General features: G+C 38.6%; 1 long non-coding RNA gene across 1 annotated transcript; it reads left to right on the forward strand.

Moving 5' to 3' along the window:
• Nucleotides 1-1,593: 1,593 nt before the first annotated feature.
• LOC125278670 lies at nucleotides 1,594-9,044 on the forward strand. Its single transcript, XR_007187233.1, has 3 exons — nucleotides 1,594-1,976; nucleotides 4,228-4,289; nucleotides 7,649-9,044. It is a non-coding gene; the product is annotated as an uncharacterized LOC125278670 (long non-coding RNA).
• The last annotated feature ends 9,685 nt before the right edge of the window (nucleotides 9,045-18,729 follow it).

Here is an 18,729-nt window from a genome sequence, read left to right on the forward strand (position 1 = left end):
AGTTTGTGAGTCCCGCAGGTTGAGCCTAATGAATCTGCCGAGAGGTTTCGTTGTTATATTTAGACGGGGGAAAGAGCAGGTTATATTAAACAATCAGCTGACACTGTCTATAAGCAACATTAAGACTGTTATTGCAATATGTACAACAGAATTTCCTAATGTTTAACACTCCCAACTCAAATAGCTAAAGATGAATACTCTCCAGGCTGGACAAAAATGCTTCCAGTGTTGCCTGTCTGTTACAGATAATCCACACTACAGATGTGGAGTTTTCTCACCCGGAAAGCTATGCCTTTTTTGATTCCATCCATATGACAGACTGATCTAAAGCATGCCGACTACATGATGCCGGTTATTGCAAACCTGCAACAGAAAGGGGTCACCAGCAGCAAAATATAGTGGTCGTGTCCCATCCTACATTGTGGCTCAGTGCCAATGCGATGAGTGAGTGCAGTAAATCACTGGAGCTTGTCCTTTTGGTTGCTCATAGACATTCCTACTCCACTGCACTATCTAACTCTTTTAGGGTACGTTTATAGGACAACGATGTAGTAAGTTTTATCTTTGTACAGATGACAACCTTATCAAAACAATCCCCGTTCACACAGATCCGGGCAAATGACTAAACTGACATCTGACATGGCATTTATGTTTATTTACACATAGGCCTACTGTTTAATGCTGCTCATTACATTGCAAAAGGTAAAAAGCTTATAAACATTTTTACCGATTAGTAAAAGAAGACTTAACATTGATTATTTCAGTAGCATAAATAACAAAATGGTTATTCAAACAGGAAATGTAGCTATTAAGAAAGCGATCAAAGAACTCTGAAACTGTCTATACTGCAAAATGAATACTTGCATCTTTTCTGTATTTTGTTGTTTATGATGATAAAAGAGAATTTGCGTGAGTTCAGATTCAGAATTCTGTGAATCACAACGCCTCTGATTGGACATTGCATTGCTAAACTCAACAAAAATGTGTGTGATTGATTATAATGCTCAGCACTGAAAACTACTCACGTAAATGAAAATGACTATAAATATGATGTAACATGAACAAATCTACTGTAAATTTAATGCACAATTTTCATATTTATAGGTAAAACTTTATATTTCAGGTAGACTACTTTCTTTGACCCCCCAAACTTCTTATTTTGTTCTTCAGGGGTGATCAAGCCTTGATTAGGGGGGTCAGACCCGGAAGTCTGGAAGTCTAAATCGGAAGTCTCGCACATTCACAGAAAACACCTTATTTCCGCATTGAAAAATAAGGTGGACAGACTAAACACGTAATATGCATGTGCATGCCATCATGATGATAATGGTATCCAAAGGCCACCAAAACGCTATTGTCGTGTAAATTAATGGCAAAAACGCATAAAAACTTTTCCGTTTTTAGTTGAAAATGGTGTCGTGTAAGCAGCCACTTAGAGAGGTCCGATCACAGTCTCCATTCCTATTGAGTGCTGTCACCTATCAGTGCTCATTTGCATACATTTTAACTAGCTTTGTTTCATTGTCAGTTTCACTGGATATATCCAAATCTCTTTGAAACCTCGATTTTTTTAATAAATCTTGAGTGGGTGAATACCAGGGCAAAACTTGTGCATGTAAATGTAGTTAGTGTGAACACTTATGTGTGCAAGAGGAGTGTTGTTTGTAGTTGGTGAGAGAGAAAAATGTGCATGTGAGTGTTTATACCCACCACATAAGAGAGAACATCACCTGTGACTGGTTACTGAAAAAGAAAAGGATTCAAACTTGATGAATATACTTTCTTTCACAAACTACATGTGTGTGTCTGAGTGGAGTCCAGCCAAGCTGTAGGAGAGCGAGAGAGTACCTTAAAAGCACATGCATTACCTTCTCTTTTATTCTAGCTGTTTTTCATGCTGTCATTTTCTAGGCTCACACCATATCTGAAAAAGAGAAGGAAAGAAGAGAGATCGAAAGGTACAGGGGAGGAATTTGGTAAGTGATGAACCCATCAAAGTCTCATCATTGCTTTCCTATGTGTTTTTCAGCACTTCTAAATCTTTATAACTGTCCCAATTTCAGCTTTCTCTCTCTCTCTCTCTCACACACACACACAAACACAAGTTCATCCAGTCACTGCAATTGATTACACGCAGCCTGATGAAACTCTGTGTCTCTTTTGCTTTGCCATGCAAAATAAAGTGGTTTACACAGATGGCACAATAATGAAAATCAGTGCAGCAGTGGTATTTTTAGCTGTACATGTGGTTTGCTCTTATTTATGCTGATGAAGACACATTTCTGGCCACCTCAGTTGAGATTTATTGCGTTCTCATCCTAAAAACATGGTGTGAGGGGGGGTAATGGCAGAATACAGGCAAAAATTGTGATCAGGCAAAAAGTGATCGCTGTGAATGGCCGATCATGCTGCCAACAGGATAACACCCATCTATCGGTGTGATGTTCAGAACAGGTGCTCAAATTTTCCTGAATGCTTCAAATGGGTGAAAATTGACTGACTAATTGCAAAGCAAACAACTCACCCACTTAGACATCACTTTTCATTATGTCTAAATCAATGTTAACTTGAAATTACATGAAACACAAAATGATCTGTTAGTAAAACATTTTTAACAAATAAAATAAAGCTACACCTCCATTTCTGTGACCATCAGTGTAAGGTTTTGACAAACAAAAAGTGATTATTAATAGTAATAGCAGCCGGACAACAGTTTTGTTGTGAAATATTTGATAACACTGTATTTTATGGTGAACCAGTTACACATGTACTTACTATAGTAATAACTGTTAATTATGCATAATTACAAGTAACTAAACAAAACCCTGACCCTAACCAGTACATTAATATTACTCCGTTCTTATTTAAGTAAGTATGTAACTATGCCATCTTAAAATATAATGTAACCAAATATTCTTATTAGTTATTGTTGATTATTGTTGCAATATAAAAGTTGTTTAAAGATGCATAAACTTGATGACACTTTGATTTAACTTGGTTTTATTAAAAAAAAAAAAAAAAAATGTTATGGTCCCAGTATTACCTCTTTATACACACTACGAAAAATACAGTCACATTTACTTTTGTTTAAGGTCACCACTTGATATCCAGTGTATAAAATCTTGAGTCCTGAATCAAAACCAGTTGAGAACCTCTGTAGGAGAAGATAACAGTCATAAATATTAGTAACAGATAGCAGAGCTTTTGAGTTTCAGTCAGGCAAATGATTATACTGCCTCTTCTAGGGTTATATCAGTTCAGCATATTGCTACAATCCATTATCCTAAACTTCTCTTCCATTGTGTATGACTAATTATTCAGCCTCTGTTTGATGACTGGATAAAGGTTTTTATTACAGAGCTCATGATATCTTATTCCTGAAAGTTCACGCATGACATGTAGCCTAGTAATTCTTCGAATCGGTCATTTCTATTGTGTTCCGGACCATTTACTCCCAATCTGAGCCATAAGGAGAATACACACACACACACACACATATATATTTTTGCAGTCCCTCCAGGTCATCATTTTCGATTGCAGCCAGACATGCATTAAGATGCAACATCAAACAGGCTGACCCCTTTACAATGGAGCATAAACCTTTCAACTGCATTATTTATGATTAGTCTTACAGAGAATCAGCACTGTGTACATATAACGCAAATATGTCAGGATAATATACAGGATGGGATTTTATTTACCATCTGTGGAAGGTGTGTGTATCTGACTGTTTATGGACAGGAAAGGTGAGATGTTTGAAAGTGGTTTCTCACACTGAGAATGGCTTTGTGGTCCAGCATATTATCAGTGAAAAGATTATTAACATAAAATCAATTTATAAAGCAAATTAATGAACTACTGTGTGTTTGTGTTTATGTGTCTAAAGGGACATTTGTCTTTATAAACCTCATGACCCCTGTGACACATGTAATATGAAAGGTGAGAGGTCAGGTGAAAGGCGTAGTGGGAGATGAAGTGAGAAGTTGTCAGGGCCAGAGGTCACACTCATCATGTTTGAACAGCTGATATGCACTGTATATCATTTTCTTATATCATTTTCTTGTATTTTGTTCTTTATTTCCACTTCAGGTTTATTTGTGAACCTCTTCTTTTCTATTGTTTTATTTAATTTATTTATTTATTGTAAATGAGCGACTTTGACTTTCTTAGCCCATGTGCATGTGTGTTTGTTTATCTGTGCAAATATGCATGTGTGTGTGGTCTCAGCTTGTGTGTGTTCGTGTCTGTGGTCTCCGTACCCCCTGCTGGCGGAACAGAACATGGACATGGTAAGTCTTTCTGCCAAACTTACACACACCATTACACACAACACACAATCAATCACATGACTAAAACAGGACTTATTCCAAAGCACAACACAACAAAACTGTGTGCGATATATATGTTTCAGGACTCCATCTAATAGGATGGTACTGTTGGCTTGGTACTCCATTACTTACTACTGATATAATTTAAAGCAGAAAATGACCAACGCTTAACATTGGTAGTTTAATTTCATTATATTTTGATATATATATATATATATATATATATATATATATATATATATATATTTTATATATATATATATATATATTATATATATATATATATATATATATATATATATATATATATATATATATATATATATAAAATATCATATATATATATAATTTTTGAATAAATATTTTTTTATTGGCATTACATTTATTATTTTTTAATATTCTAGAATATCAGTTTGCATGTAGTCAAATATCACTATTATTTTTAATGGATAATATACAAAATTACAAAATGATACAAAGGTGATGTCCAGAGGTAATATTTGATTTTAATGACCCTATATGTTTGATTAAACCATCAACAGTATAAAAAAAAATTGTTTTAGATTTTTTTAATATTTAATTATGAGGAAAGAACAAACCAAATCAAAGGCAATGATTTGGTTTCGTTTTCAAGGACTTTTCACTATTTCACTAGGACTTTTCATATCCTGTGTTTTCTTCCTGATTTTGTTCTGTTGTCACAGTGACAAAGAATTGTTAGTGTTTTGGGGATCATTATCATGTTGTTAAATACACATTTGATCTCAAAACAGATCCTTCATTCTTGCTAGATTGTGTTCAGCAGGATTCCCATTTTCAAAATGCCAACAACTTTGTAGATCCTTCCAACACCTGCTGAAGACATGTGTCCCCAATACCATTATGTTTCCCCTGCCGTGCTCAAAGGCACCATGCATGCATTTGGTATTAAAACACTCCAGTCGTCCCATACAAACATACCAGACACCATCCAATAGGTTGTTCAGTTTTGACTTGTCCAACTGCAGAATGCAGCTTCAAACTTCCATACTCCATTCCTTAAGTTCTTTGTCTTCTTTGTTGTTGTTGTTTCTTTACTGGAACACAACCTCTCAATCCAGCCTCTTATAGCTGTTCAATATGAAATTGGAGGTTGGAGGTCTCATCCAGGCCTTAAGAAGCTGTTTTGAGGTGGTCCCACATTCAGGTGATTTTTATCCTCCTGTCAAAATGCTCACTAGTCTTCCTTGATGCTCACTAGTCTTCCTTGACCAGCCACAGCACTTTACATTCTGCATGGTAGTGGTCTCACGATACTTTGAAATAAGGACATTGTGACCATTCACATCCTGCACACGAGCAATATCCAAAACTGATTGACCAGATTTTGTCCTACTTTGGTTGCAGAGGACAGCTCCTTCCATCTGGCCCTTTTCACTAAAACCCACAAAATAATATAACTAAAACATGCCACATAGTTTCATCATTTTTAGTTTCATATCATCATTTATTGAATTATAGGCTGGGAATAATGAGTGCAATTTTGGTATGACCACTTGGCTAAAAATGATGTTTAATTGTGTCATGAAAAATGATACAATTGAAATGTGGAACACGTACATTAGTTTTATACTCCAGGCACAACTTTTCAGCATGCATACAAAATATTTATAAAAACAATTGAATAAAGTGTGCAGAAGCCAATTTTCCTAAGCCAGACATCACTTTTGGTCACTAATATACAGTGGGGAAAACAATTATTTGATCCCCTGCTGATTTTCTAAGTTTGACGACTTACGGAGAAATTAAGGGTCTATAATTTTATTGTTGGTTTATTTTAATGGATAGAAACAGAATATCAACAAAAAATCCAGAAAAAACACATTATATAAAGGTTATAAATTGACTTGAGGTTCAGTAGGTATTTGATCCCCTACCAACCAGCAAGAATTCTGGCTCCCACAGTTTGGTTATAAGCTCAAGTGGAACACAGATTAGTCCTGTCACTGTAAGAAAGTACTCCTATCTCCTAATGTCATCTTATTATGAGTATAAAAGAAACGAAAGTTCACAGAATCTGTCTCTTCCATTCCAACCTCTCCACCACCATGGGCAAGACCTAAGAGCTGTTAAAGGACGTCAGGGACAAGATTGTAGACCTGCACAAGGCTGGAATGGGCTACAAGACCATCGGCAAGAAGCTTGTTGAGAAGGAGACAACTGTTGGTGCGATTATTCAGAAATGGAAGAAATACAAAATAAGCATCATTTGCCCTCTGTCTGCAAGATCTCGCCTAATGAGGAAAGGATGGTCCTGAGAAAGGTGAGGGATCAGCCCAGAACTTCACAGGAGGAGCTTGTTAATGACTTCAAGGCAGTTGGGACCACAGTCACCAAGCAAACCATTGGTAACACACTACGCCTCAATGGATTGAAATCCTGCAGTGCCCGCAAGGTCCCCCTGCTCAAAAAGGCACATGGACAGGCCCGTCTGAACATCTAAATGATTCAGAGAAGGCTTGGGAGAAAGTGCTGTGGTCACATGAGACCAAAATTGAACTCTTTGGCCTCGACTCGCTGTGTTTGGAGGGAGAGAAATGCTGACTTTGACCCCAAAAACATCATCCCTACAGTCAAGCATGGAGGTGGAAACATTATGCTTTGGGGCTGTTTCTCTGCTTTGGGTACAGGATGACTTCACCGCATTGAGGGGCCCATGGACGGGACCATGTACCGTAAAATTCTGGATGAGATCCTCCTTTACTCAGCCAGAAAACTGAAGATGGGTCATGGCTGTGTCTTCCAGCATGACAATGACCCAAAATATCCCACCAAAGCAACAAAGGAGTGGCTCAAAAAGAAGCACATTAAGGTCATGGAGTGACCTAGCCAATCCCCAGAACTTAATTCTATAGAAAATCTGTGGAGCGAGCTGAAACTTTGAGTTGCCAAGTGACAGCCAAGAAACCTTAAGGATTTAGGGAGGATCTGTAAAGAGAAGTGGATCAAAATCCCTCCTGAGATGTATGCAAACCTGGTGACAAACTACAAGAAATGTCTTACCTCTGTTCTTGCCAACAAGAGATTCTTCACCAAGTTTTGCTTGGGGATCATTTGACTCACTAAAATTCAAATCAATTTATAACCTTTAAAATGGAAATGACATAAAAGAATAAAAAAAATGAATATATTTATTATGAAATGCTAACTGCTTTTATTTATTTATTTTGTAATTTTTTCTCTTGCAGTCAGTATTCCATCTTGTTTGCACTTATGTTAACCCTGCCAAGCTCAATGTTTAATGTGAAAACACAGTGTGACTCTTTTTTCCTTTCTTTTAGAAAAGAGCCACCAATGGTCCCATATGGCCGTAAGTCTAATAGTGGTGGTGAGCCAGTTTTTAAATAATGTTATTGTTTTATTAAAAGTGTTAATAATACAGTATTGTGTCCAATTGTACAACATCTGTCTGTCCTTATGAAGACAATTAGAACTACTGGACAACTAATTCAAGACCTTTTTTTGTGATTTCTCATTGAGGAAGTCGAAGACAAGAGGAGGCTACTCTCAGTTTATGGAGATACTGATGTTGAGGTCAGTCGGAGGCCACAGAGAGCACACAACACAGTATCGGGGCTAAAGTGGTGGTCGCAAGGGTAACATATCAAATATCCATCAGAGTTCATCTGACACTGTTCTTTTCCTTTCCTCTTCCTTCCTTCCTTCCTTCCCCCAATAACACCCGATCTCATCATGCTATTCTTCCTTGTCCTTCTCTTCCCATTCTAACAAAGAGTGAACACTGCAGCTTGGAGAAGCTGGTATCAGATGCTTTGATAGGGATGCCTTCTCTAGATGAATTACTCCAGAAAGTCATTCTCTGGAGAGTTCATGTCTGTAATGAAATTACATTAGTCAAACAAACTTCTATGTTAATGCACTGTCTTAATATCAACAGACCAATTAGTTCAAATCAGCCTCTTTTAATGGACATGAAGCATTAAGTTGTTTATACAGTCAAATAATAATAATAATAATAATATGAATTCCTGTTTCCCTATGCTTACAAGAGCCCCTTTTAAGCTGCATCAATCATATTCTTTGTGTTTCATCTGACTTCTGAAAGCAGCATTCAGGCATGTGAACTGGATAAGACATACTGTAGTGAGCCATGAGATCAATAGATTTCAATCTATGGATGTTTCAGAAGTTTCCAAGTGAAGAGTTGGTTGTCTGAAAGTGCTGCCCGCTTCACTGATGCTCATCAAAGCTGATGTAACCTTTAGGGAGCACACCAATTCCACTCAACCATTACGCTCTGGTGGATGCAAATGCTCTGGAAATCCTCTGTTTGTGTGTTTGAGAGCGTGTGTTCTGGCCTCCTGTCTGATGTCTGAACTACCATATTTATCCAGATTATATAGAAATGTTTCTCTTTTTTTCATTCTCTCGGTCCTTCAGGTTTATCTTGCAATCTCACAGAGCTGCACAAAAATCACAGAAAATGGAAGAATATAAGTGCATGCTATAGAAATATTCTGAATGAAAAACTATTTTTGTAAATGAATGTGAAATGCATAACATTGATCAAAAGTCACAGTAAAGACTTTTACTTAAACTTTTACAAAAATTCTACTTCAAATAATAAAATGTTGTATTTTGATTTTTTTTATTCATCAAAGAATCCTGGGGTGAAAAAATCAGCATATTAAAATGATTTCTGAATTTTCATCCGACACTCATGTAGCTGCTGAAAATTCAGTTTTGCCATCAGAGGATTAAATTACATTTTAAAATATATTTATTTAGAAATTACAACCCGAATTCCAGAAATGTTGGGATGTTTTTTAAATATGAATAAAATGAAAACTAAAAGACTTTCAAATCACATAAGCCAATATTTTATTCACAATAGAACATAGATAACACAACAAATGTTTAAACTGAGAAATTTTACAATTTTATGCACAAAATAAGCTCATTTCAAATTTGATGCCTGCTATAGGTCTCAAAATAGTTGGGACGGGGGCATGTTTACCATGGTGTAGCATCTCCTCTTCTTTTCAAAACAGTTTGAAGACGTCTGGGCAGACGTCGGGGTTATCAGTTTCTGGAGTTTTGGTGTTGAAATTTGGTCCCATTCTTGCCTGATATAGGTTTCCAGCTGCTGAAGAGTTTGTGGTCATCTTTGACGTATTTTTCTCTATAGGTGAAAGATCTCCACTGCAGGCAGGCCGATTCAGCACCCGAACTCTTCTACGATGAAGCCATACTGTTGTAATAGCTGCAGTATGTGGTTTTGCATTGTCCTGCTGAAATACACAAGGCCTTCCCTGAAATAGACAACATCTCGAGGGGAGCATATGTTGCTATAAAACCTTTATATACCTTTCAGCATTCATAGTGCCTTCCAAAACATGCAAGCTGCCTATACTATATGCACTCATGCACCCCCATACCATCAGAGATGCTGCTTTTGAACTGAATGCTGATAACATGCTGGAAGGTTTCCTTCCTCTTTAGCCTGGAGGACACGACGTCCTGGTTTCCAACAAGAATGTCAAATATGGACTCGTCTGACCATAGAACACTTTTCCACTTTAAAACAGTTCATTTTAAATGAGCCTTGGCCCACAGGACACGACGGCGCTTCTGGACCATGTTCACACATGGCTTCCTTTTTGCATGATAGAGCTTTAGTTGGCATCTGCAGATGGCACGGCGGATTGTATTTATTGACAGTGGTTTCTGGAAGTATTCCTGGGCCCATTTAGTAATGTCATTGACACAATTCATGCCGATGAGTGATGCAGTGTCGTCTGAGGGCCCGAAGACCACGGGCATCCAATAAAGGTCTTTGGCCTTGTCCCTTAAGCAGAGATTTCTACAGTTTCTCTGAATCTTTTGATGATGTTATGCACCGTAGATGATGAGATTTGCAAAGCCTTTGCAAGTAGTCCACAATCTTTTTATGCACTCTTTCACAGATTGGAGAGCCTCTGCCTCTTTAAGACATCCCTTTTATAGCTAAACATGTTACAGGCTTGTTATCAATTAACTTAATTAGTAGATGTTTTCGCAGCTGAATCTTTTCAAAATGTCCTGCTTTTTCAGCCATTTATTGCCCCCGTGCCAACTTTTTTGAGACCTGTAGCAGGCATCAAATTTGAAATGAGCTCATTTAGTGGATAAAAGTGTAAAATTTCTCAGTTTAAACATTTGTTATGTTACCTATGTTCTATTGTGAAAAAAATATTGGCTCATGTGATTTGAAAGCCTTATAGTTTTCATTTTATTCAAATTTAAAAACGTCCCAACATTTCCAGAATTCGGGTTGTAGGTATTTTAAATTGTAGTCATATATTTTACAATATTACCATTTTTTACTGTATTTTTGATCAAATAAACACAGCCTTGGTGAGCATATGACTTTCAAAAACATAAAAATATGTGAACTTTACTCTAAATATTACTCTATATATACTGTACTGGAGAAAATTAGATTTGCTGACTGTAATTCTTCTGTGCTTCAGGTTTACGACAGCCAGCAATAAACATTATCTTAACACAGCCACAGGAAGAGAAAGATTAAGTTGTACAAAGCAGTGAGTTTGTTTGAGCAGCCTGACTAGACGGGACACAACAGCACTTGCTCAACCAATGCCGTGAGTGCCTGTGTGTCCAAACAATAGAAGACGGGAAATGTTTGAAACTATAGTATTTTTGCAATTTGGTGCTGCATAAAAAGCATGTGGCACAAATACATTGATTAATCTTCTTGCTTTGTCTCTATCGAAGGATTCGAATAAAATATCAGTTCGCAGAGTTCAAAGGGTTTTCAACATTATTTCCTTATGATGCCTGGTTACAGTCTTTGTTAGTCATGGAAATCACAGATCTGAGCTTTTATGCCCTGTCAATTAAATGCACACATGCTTGCCTGTTTTTATTCAATCTGAACTATTTCATAATCATTTTCATATGAATTCTCTTGTAATGAGAAGGACATTAACATTTCCCCCTTGGATAGGGGTTTTCCATTATTAAAGTGCACAATTGCTGCATCAAAATGAGGAACAGTTTTTCTCTAACACTCATGTCAATCAATTCACATGGGCAAATTAAATACAAACTAGCATTATTCAAATTTGACATTTGCCCTTCTGAATCACCAATATAACACATAATTGAACTAACTTGTTGATTTTTCTGATTTCTAAATCACAGACTGGAGCTCAAAGTGCTGAGCCTTAATCGAAATGCTGCTGGTGGGATTATGGAGCGCCCTAACAATGATCCACCATTCATGCCGAGCCACTCAAAAACTCAAAGCCGGTCTAGTCTCTGCCATCCCACCTCCTCTAACCACCCATAATTGCTTCCTGACCTTTGCCCTGACAGCATGTCTTTGACCTGTCACGTCCTGTTCTGGTTCCCCGGGATTGTCCAGTTGGGGATCAGGAAGGGGGACCCCTGAGAACAAGACATGCTAAAACGAGTCCCATAGGTTTAGATAGGTTTAATGGGGTGAGATATAAGTGCACTGGAAAGCATGCTGGGAAAATGTAGACTGCAGGTGGCTTATGTGCAGAGAAGGTTCCTGGTGATGGGAAAAGTAAGGGTCTATGCCAGTGAAGCCCCTCTAGAGGCCGAACCGGCAGGTTTAGAGGCACATAAATGGGACAGGAGATGCAAACACACTATTTCAGTAGGTCTAAGTGAAGTTGGCCTTTGAGGTGCGCCTCCCCTGTGGGTTGTGGCACAGGAACGCAGACAGGAAGCTGAGGATAGATGACTCTTTTTCGCCAGGGTCTAAATCATCCCTCGTTCTCTCTCCCCCTCCCTCCTTGTCTCCCTCCACCTGGAAAAACAGTGGTGAGAGAAATGTGATCCTGACAGAAGGGTAGGGTGCGGAGGGGTGTAGTTGTCTAAGCTCCTTTGCACCATTAAGCTAATGGAGATAGATGTGGGCTGGAATCATCTTCCCTCTTCTCCGCTGGATGGAGAGACTGAAAGAGAGTGAGAGTATACCTACTGTGATGGGCCATGAGGGCTAGTTTAATGTAAGAAAAGGAGGGAGAGATGGGAAGCTGCTGGGAGTTGATGACTGATTGTCTATCTCCCATCACTCACACCTTCATAAGTCTTCACACATTCATGCACACCACCAGATCCTCCTGTCCAGCCTTACCTCACAGGCAGATTTTTCAAGGTTTCACTGTAAAGCCAGTCAAGTTTACTAAATCAAACAAGTTCATTTTACTCAAATATTACTTGAAGTTCATTGTACTTAATAGAAAATGTTATGTGAACGCAAAAACTGATTATATTAAGCAGAACTGTTAGTGTTCAATGTGTTATGTTGGAATTTAAAAGGATTTCTGATATTTGCGTTTCTGATAGTATTGAGATGTTACCATTGTGACAAAATAATATTAAGACTACTGTATATGTTGCTTTATTTAAAAAAAAACATTAGCTGTGTGCACATCAAAGCACAGTGATTGTGTCTTTGCTAATTACATTAGTACATGATGGTGTGCTTGTAATATTGTTAGCTAGCCATTACCTGTAAGAGTTAGTTAATTGACTGATTTTGATTTTATGCTATTATTCAATTTAATTGCGTTTCAGCTACACAAAGTAAGTAAATATACCCCTGGCTTCACAGACAAGGCTAGTCCCATACTAAAATGCATGATTAAGATGCTTTAAAGGTGCCCTAGATTCAAAAATTGAATTTATCTTGGCATAGTTAAATAACAAGAGTTCAGTACATGGAAAAGACATACAGTGAGTCTCAAACTCCATTGTTTCCTCCTTCTTATATAAATCTCATTTGTTTAAAAGACCTCCGAAGAACAAGCGAATCTCAACATAACACCGACTGTTACGTAACAGTCGGGATCATTAATATGTACGCCCCCAATATTTGCATATGCCAGCCCATGTTCAAGGCATTACACAAGGGCAGCCAGTATTAACGTCTGGATGTGCACAGCTGAATTAACAGACTAGGTAAGCAAGCAAGAACAATAGTGAAGAATGACAGATGGAGCGATAATAACTGACATGATTCATGATAACATGATATTTTTAGTGATATTTGTAAATTGTCTTTCTAAATGTTTCGTTAGCATGTTGCTAATGTACTGTTAAATGTGGTTAAAGTTACCATCGTTTCTTACTGTATTCACGGAGACAAGAGCCGTCGCTATTTTCATTTTTAAACACTTGCAGTCTGTATAATTCATAAACACAACTTCATTCTTTATAAATCTCTCCAACAGTGTAGCATTAGCCGTTAGCCACGGAACACAGCCTCAAACTCATTCAGAATCAATGTAAACATCAAAATAAACACTGTACTTGCGCGATTAGACATGTTGCATGACGAACACTTTGTAAAGATCCATTTTGAGGGTTATATTAGCTGTGTGAACTTTTTTTATGTCGTTTAAGGCAAGCGCGAGCCCTTGGGGCGTGGAGCACCAGATTTAAAGGGCCACACACCCTGAATCGGTTCATTTCTAATTATGCCCCAAAATAGGCAGTTAAAAAAATGAATTAAAAAAAATCTATGGGGTATTTTGAGCTGAAACTTCACAGACACATTCAGGGGACACCTTAGCAGGGACGTGCACAGGGGGGTTGCTCAGGTTGCCCGGGCAACTGCCCATATGCCCTTCTCGACTCACGTTGCCCTTCCGAGGTGGAAAAAAATAAATAAAAAAAATCGTACAATGGATGCAGAATTTCACGTAGGCCTAGATAAAAATAAAAAATAAAAAAAATCGCAAAGCCTCATTCACTTCCATATTCGGGCACCCGTCCGAAAGTGAAAGTCAGTAGGGGAAGGGCAAACTCTGTTTATGTGGCTGCAGCGCTGCATGCGACCGGCACCTGAGCTGAGCCTGCATGAGCGTCACTAGAAGGAGATTGTCGCGGTTGTCGGGTGAGACGACTTAACGTTGTCGGAAAGGTGAGTAAGGTTATAATCGTTAACGAAAACGAACGAAAAAACGAAAACTAGGTGGGAAAACACATCGTCGTTAACTGAAATAAAAATATAAACGAGGCATTACAAAAAAACGATAACTAACCAAAACTGTAATGTGTGTTTGGCAAAACTAACTAAAATAAAATAAAATTATAGATTAAATGTCCTTAGTTTTCGTCTTTGTCAATGTCTTTCATAGAGCAAACGTTCAGCTGCATTTCATTTCCCTGCGTCTCTCACTCACGCGTCTCTCTCACATACTCGCGCGCGCACAGCCCCTCCCCTCCGTGCACACGCGCCTCCATGAGAACGAGTGTTGGAAGCAAGTTCGTGAAAGGTTGGTATCTCGTGAAAACCTGTACACAATCACACATTAAAAAGTGGTATAAAAATATTTTTAATTCTGAATATAACTTTGTCAGTGTGTTAATGTCGACCCGAGAAGCGATTGCTACTTTAGAAAGTTAACTAGACGCAAGTTTGAGGTAAAATGCACTTGGGTTGTCGATGTCAAAACACTATTTAAGCTGTGATTCAAGTAAGGAATAATTGACGACGGGCCGTTGAATTATTAGAAAAATAATGCACACCTGAGGTGGTGATTCGTCACGACTCGAAGCGGAGTCAATTATTCCGCTTATACCACACCTCAAGACATCGATCCGATGATATACTTAAAGCAGGGTTGCCAACTTTGGGACTTTGGCTGGAGTGAGACTTTGTAAAAATTTCAGTTTGCGCGTGCGCGCAGAGAAAAATGTTTGGTAACCCTAATTTTAAAAATCAATGTCAGTCCATGTTTACTTAGTATCATTGGGGTGAAATAATTTATTTTATTTTTTGTCAGTTTTGTTACCTGACAGGGGCGGAGCCAGACATTGTAAACATTCGGGGCTTAGCCCAAATCTATATTTGTCCAAAGACATTTCAATTTTCTATTAATAGCTTTACTGACATGAAAGGAGCTTTTGTTGTAGTAATTCTTGTTCAGAAAATGTACATTATTTGACACTGTAATTTGTAAAACTTTGTTGGATGTACCTCCGCTAGGGGGGTCCGGGGGCATGCCCCCCCGGAAGAAAATTTTGTACATTTTAAGGTTAAATGCATCAATCTGGTGCACTCTGGAAACTCAAAATTAAGAGCTTCAACCCATGTACAGTGTGCAAACTTTTTAAAAGATATATCCTTGAGCTTTTATTTTGATCACCAGATCACCAGCTGATCGCGTGCGCAAATGCGCTCACTTCTCTTTAAAACACGCAGCACAGACTGTATATATACTTAATCACTGTCTTTTGCTGTTTTATAAAGGCACAAAGCCATATCACAGTTTCGATTTTAGTTCGTTGGCAAACGTAGTATGTTTTAAATTTTCAGTTCATTATGAAACGGTGGCGGCAGCAGAGGGTCATTAATGGAAAACACTGAATGAATGTATCTGATAAATGTGCTAAAGTTGTCATATCGGTTGTTATATAACAAAACGTATATAACGTACTCGGTTACTTACGTTCCCTGAGAGATAAGGGAACGAGTATTGCATTGCAAACGCTATGAGAAAACTCCTTTTCTCGAGAAAATAACGGCCATGGTGTGTAAAGCAGAAGCAGCCTGGCCAGCGGCGGAGTGTGCACGATCCGGGAGTGCTGAAGACATTCTGCGCGGCTTTGATGGGTGCGCGGCCACAAATGGGCGGCGACCGCTTCTTCCAGTGGCAGGAGCTTCACATATCCTTTTTCCTCAGCGCCCTCAACAAATAGAGCGTTAACTGTACATACACACCGCCGCCGACTTGAGCTGCCAAGAAGCTCTGGCCGCTTTGTCAAAGACGCTTGTCAAAAAGTACGGGGAAGCTTGACGCTTTGGCCGCTCTGTATATTGAGTGCGCGCGCGCGGCCGGGGCTCTCTCTCTCTCTCTGCTCGTGCGCTCTGAAAATTTCATATTTGGTATGAACATTAACCCGCCAGTGTGGCAGATAGCCTTTTGAGATTTGCTCGCCAAACGGAAAATCTACCCGCATTTGGCGCTTGGCGGGTGTTAATTTCGGACCCTACATGAGACTATTTTTATTGAGCAATTTAGCTAGCCCACATCATAACGCACGTTGAAGTCTGTAACTTAGTCTCGGCACACAGAGTGATAAGGCTACGTCTGTAGTGACAAGGCTCACCATTTTATTATTTGCTTACCTTGATTGTCTTCCAAACTTTCACACGTGCCGACTCCGACTCCGAACCTATGCTCCGAACTCTCTCTGAACTTCTCACACGCAACTGACGTATCAGGTGCAAGGTTTTCAGCCAATCAACGATCAGAGAATACTGCAGTGAGAACGTTGTAGGGAGATGTAACAGCTGTGGGCCTTAAACTCCTCTCCTGTCATTAATACGCTGTGGTCTAGTCATCAACAGAAAGTAACGGATTGAGAGGGGAGAAATATGGATTTTGGCGTGACATTTCTTGCGTGTCCGTGAGAGCGTGAGATTGATGCTGAAAGCGTGAGTGTCACGCCAGATGCGTGAGAGTTGGCAACCCTGCTTAAAGGGATTAGTTCGGTTTTTGTAATCGCTATTGTGGGTAGGACTATTTCTTCCGCATCTCATGTTATTCTCAGTTCTTCATATAGCCCGTGAGTTGTTGTTTTTTTTTTTTTTTTTTTTTTGGGGGGGGGGGGGGGTGCCCTTTTTTTAGGTCAGAGCAACTGCCCCTCAAAATTCCTGTGCACGTCCCTGCACCTTAGACTTATATTACATCTTTTAAAAAAAAGTTCTAGGGCACCTTTAAACGAAAGCAAATTGCACTGACATATTTTAAAATATATCAGTGCCATTGTTTTATCTGAAGATGCACACCAGTAAGGTTTTTTCTAGGGCACGTTTATAAAAGCTAAATGTCCCATTTGAACTAAGGCCTAATCCTGGCTCAATCTAATCCCTGTCTGTGAAACCAGGCCTTATAGTTTAATTCTCTTTATGTGGACTCAAATAAAACAAGTTCAAAGTATTCATAAATATTAGTTTTTAAATGGTTTAAGGCAATCGGTTACCTTAACTCAAGAATAAGTTTTACAGTGTGGAGAAGAGGGGTGTCTGAGTCACATCAGCTAGTCACTGGTGTGCCTCAAGTTTCAGTGCTTGCTTTTTCTCAATTTCACCAGGAATGATCATAAGGGCACATGGCTTTTTCTTCCAATGCTATGCAGATGATACACAGCCTGATGATTCTGCTGTCTCATCTCATATTTCTGCTTGCCTTTCACACATCTCTGGCTGGATGAAGGACCGTCATTTATATCTCAACCTTTGCAAAGACGGAGCTTCATGTAATTTCTACAAACCTGTCAGTTGACCTCAACATCACTGTGCAACTGGGGTCTACAATACTAACACCGAACAGCAAGGAATGTCTTTGACAACATATTTCAACAATGGCCCTGTCATGCAGGTTCACACTTCACAATATCAGGAAAATCAGACCATTCCTGTCAGTGAACCTCTAGCTCAAGCTCTTGTCATACTGCAGTGCTCTTCTGGCAGGCCTTCGAGTCAGCGCAACTAAGCCTCTGCTGGTGATCCAGAATGCAGCAGCACGTCTGATCTTCAATCAGCCATACTGAACCCATGTCACACTCCTCCTAATTTCACTCCACTGGCTTTGACTGACAGCCAGAATCAAATTTAAGGTTTTGATGCTGACTTTCAGGACACTGGAACAGCACCCACCTACCAGTTCACTTTACAAGTGTACGCTTCCTCCTGCCAGCTGAGGTCACTGAATGAGCAACGCATTGTTGTTCCATTAGACTGAGGCAAAAAGTCACTCTCCAAAAGTTTCTCTGTTCTTCTCTAGTGGAATGAGCTGCCAACCTCCACCCAAACTGCTGAGACCATCGCATCTTTCAAGAAGCAGCTGAAGACACACCTCTTCCGCAAGCACTTAACTACCCCACATCCTTAAACCAATGTACTTACGCACTTACAAAAAACTTCTCCGCATTTCTCCTCTTCTCTTGCTTCTGAATCTATTGTCAAATAAAACTGGCACTGTATATTACAAATATTGTTTGCTCCTAGACAAATTGCTAAGTCTTGTAAAAGGTGAAAGTTTGAAAATTAAGAATTTAACACTTAAATATTATTATTGTAACTTGCAGTGTAAAATAAAATAGTCATTAGGTCAATTATTTATATATGTTTATTTTACAAGACAATTGTAAGTTACAACAGTAATATGTTTAAATCCTAATAGTGTTAAAGTAAATTCAGTTTGGGAGAAAAAGTTTGGGAACTGCCTTAGAGTAGAACTTTTAGGTGTAAATAAGGTACAAAGTTGTCCCTTTACAGATACATTTTTGCACATTTCTTCCTGAGAGAGTAGATTTTTATTTTTCATATTAACGTAATTTCTTGTTATTTGGA

This window comes from Megalobrama amblycephala, linkage group LG1, assembly GCF_018812025.1.
Source record: "Megalobrama amblycephala isolate DHTTF-2021 linkage group LG1, ASM1881202v1, whole genome shotgun sequence".
NCBI lineage: Eukaryota > Metazoa > Chordata > Actinopteri > Cypriniformes > Xenocyprididae > Megalobrama > Megalobrama amblycephala.